This window comes from Chelmon rostratus, chromosome 19 (genome assembly GCF_017976325.1).
Source record: "Chelmon rostratus isolate fCheRos1 chromosome 19, fCheRos1.pri, whole genome shotgun sequence".
NCBI lineage: Eukaryota > Metazoa > Chordata > Actinopteri > Chaetodontiformes > Chaetodontidae > Chelmon > Chelmon rostratus.
In genome coordinates this window covers 11,133,058-11,136,375 of record NC_055676.1, presented here as the reverse complement: position 1 = coordinate 11,136,375, position 3,318 = coordinate 11,133,058, and positions in this window count along the sequence as shown.

Genomic DNA, 3,318 nt, shown 5'->3' with positions numbered 1-3,318 from the left:
ATCATTATGATTGATCAAAGGTGTGCAAGCTGGTCAGAATTCTGCAAACTCACTAAAATAAAAATACAGAAAGATGTCATTTCAGTAAGGGTTGAATGCATTCATGCTGCAGTGCAAATGAACACACTTTTCAGACTGGTATCAGAAGAACAGCGAGGTCGAGTCATGCACCAGGCGACTTGTCTGGAGTGCACACACAGTTTAGCAGGCAGGCAGCTGGGGCATCATTAGAGCAGGCAGCAAGTAGCCCACGACTCGTGCTGCAGATGCTCCCGGCTCTTGCCCCCATGGATGTCTGGCAGGAGAGCTGAAGTGGAAAAGGCTCGAGAAAAGCCTTTTCTCCAGCAAATCAGGCTGAGAGGTTAAGACGAGGGCAGCACCGCGGTCAAAGGTTATGTATATATAAGTCTCACTTTCGCTTTTTCTCTCTGTCTGTTTCTATTTATCGCCCCCTGCTTTCTATCGTGAGTGTTGAAGCATACCTTTGTTTCACCAGAATGTGTCTGTGCCCTAATAGGACACACCATAGGCGCACAAGAGAGGCCCAGATGTGCCTCTGGTCAGCCCGAGTGGGCTTCTGTGGTGACCTTAGGGGGCAAATGAGCCCTAAAGCTACCTGTCTTTTGCCTCTGCCACTTAGGGAGACGTTGTGCAAGACTGCCATTGTAAAGCATGACGCCAGCATGAATTACTGCACATCATGTTCACTATTTCTATTCATGTGCCAGCTTTTCATTTCTTTAAAGTTTACTCTACAAGAGGTGAAAGCTCAAAAATGCCGAGCTTATGTCTGTGGTCATTATTCACACCTGACCTTGAAAAGCCAGTGCAGCACATCTGCACGAGTGTGTTAGTGTGTGACTCTGCGGGATCCAACATGTTGTTTATGTATTTCGCTGATCCTCCATATTACAGCGGAATCAAACGCTGTCACGTATAGCCACCATCAGCAAATCCTGTTCACTGCCAGACACACACACACACACAAACACAGGTCTAGGGATAAATCCCCTTTGTTTTCTGTCTTTCAAATCAGGTTCAATATCAATGGTTTTACTGCAATGGAGAAAAAAAAAGACAAGACAGACTGCTTTGTTGGTTATGTATCTGATAATGACTGTTAGTCATGCTTAACAGGGGCTGTTTATGGGATAACACGGATTAATTTGTCAGACAATTTTTTATCTCATTTTTCAAAAGACAGCGTATCTTTAAAATATCTGTTTATCTATAAGCTTGCATCTTATGTTGCAACTTTCTGCATCTTCATCCCTCCACGCATTCACTGAGGTCACCTTTCAAAAGAACTGTGCCAGCCTCACGGACAGCTGCGCACTTCATTCACGCCGTTTCCCCCCTGACACCAGTCCTTTTAAACATTTGTCGGAGCATGGCATTGTGGGGAGATATAGAGAAAGGGCACGCCGCCGAGGAGAGGCTGTTTTTGCTGCCAGCTGAAGAGCTTTGGTGGAGAGATTCATCAGCTTGATTGTACAATCCCTGAAGGCCTTAAACTGGAGGACTTGAACTTGAAGTTGGGCTTACCTATGTAATAACTATGGGGCACATTAATATTGTTACTGTAAAAAAAAAACAGTAAGGTAACAGTAATAAATCGAAATTAAGTTAATTGTGGTACAATTATGACAGAAAAGAAATAGAAAATAGAAAATGACATTGTTTACAGTGAAAATCATGAACATGCAGGTCCTTATTATCAATATGGTATATGCTATTGTGTGCCTTTATGGCTGCAGCTATAAGTATAAGTATACAGGATACAGCTAATAATTAAAGTCAATATTAGAGAAGATTTTATCTCCTGTCACATTATACCATAAATGGTTAAAGAGTCAAATACACGCTGAATACTTCCACTCAGTGACTTCATTGTGGTTTAACATGCAGTAAAAAGGACAGCGTGGCGAGGTACTCATCAATTTAACAAAGGACGCGTAACTTTTCTCGTAGTTGTCATGAATTCAGAAGAAGCATTCGTGAGTGACTCCAGTTAAGGTTACTGCTGTGTGACAGCACTCGACCAGCAGCAGAAAGCAAATGCAAATGTAGAGCAAATAACGTTAAACACGTTATCTAAACCTGGACTCAGGAACACCTACAGATGATCGCTCGTTTTGTATGATTTGTTTTTTTTTAATAAAACTGTAAAATAACGTGTTTTTTTGATTTCTCCCCTGCAGTAGCAATGTATGAAGACTGTAAAATAAAGCGGCCCCTTGCTTTACGCTTTTACCCCGAAAAAAGGCCTGATGCCTCTGCAGTTTTTCACTATTCATTGTCATTTCACTAGCTGATCAATCAGGAAGTGGTGAGATAATAAAGATTTGTCACATCCCTTATGTTTATATGACTGACATCCTGGAACACAGCAGTTAAACCCTTTCTGATAACAGTATTTGAGCTTCCCATCCTGGGCGTGATGAGGAAAATGTGAAACATGTGAACATGTGAAAATAATCTATGGCAGACATATGCTAGCCCAGGCTCATTGGCGTGGAGCTTTCCAACAACACAGCAAGCATTTTCTACCCACAATACAACACTTGGCTTTTTAATGTTAGGGGACACTGACACATGCAGTATAGGCTAAGCCTGTTGGTCCCCTGTATGCCTCATGTAATTTGATACGCATCAGGTCATTTCCACCAAACTGCAAATGTGTTACCCTTTTACACCCAGTAGGTAGCTACTTTTCTGGCACGCCACAAAATAGCTACACTGTAATTTGTGGGCTGTAATCTAAAGCATTACCAAAATCTTCTATTCATTGTACAATTGAGACTGCGTGCGGATGGAAGTAATGATGCAAGGGCTTTTGTAAGAAACTTCAGATAATGACGCAGAACCTCCTGCTTCGCCGTGATATGAGTACATTCACGTACGCTGAAGGGGCCTGAAACTCCCAAACTCTCTCAGCTGATAGCGTCTGACTCAGACGCTGTCCGGGCCCTGTGCTGCTGAGCCTCTGCGAGGGCCAGAGTGGCTGAGCAGCCCCGTCAGCTTCTTTCTCTCACATGTCGTGCTGTGATTTCCATAACACTGAAGGTCACCGAAGACTTCAGAGCCACTGCAACACTTCTGCCCTTTTAAAGTGCTTTAGAGTGAACTCATAAGACACCAACAGAGCAGAAAGAGTAAATCATGCTCATTATTGGAGCCTCAGCACCTCGCACTGACTGACAGAACCAGGATCTGAGGGGTAGAACCAGATATGAGAGCCCAAGATGTGGAAAGAACAATCCACCTCCACTTTTCTGTACCCCGTACAGAAAAAAACACATGAAGTGTCTGAATGGG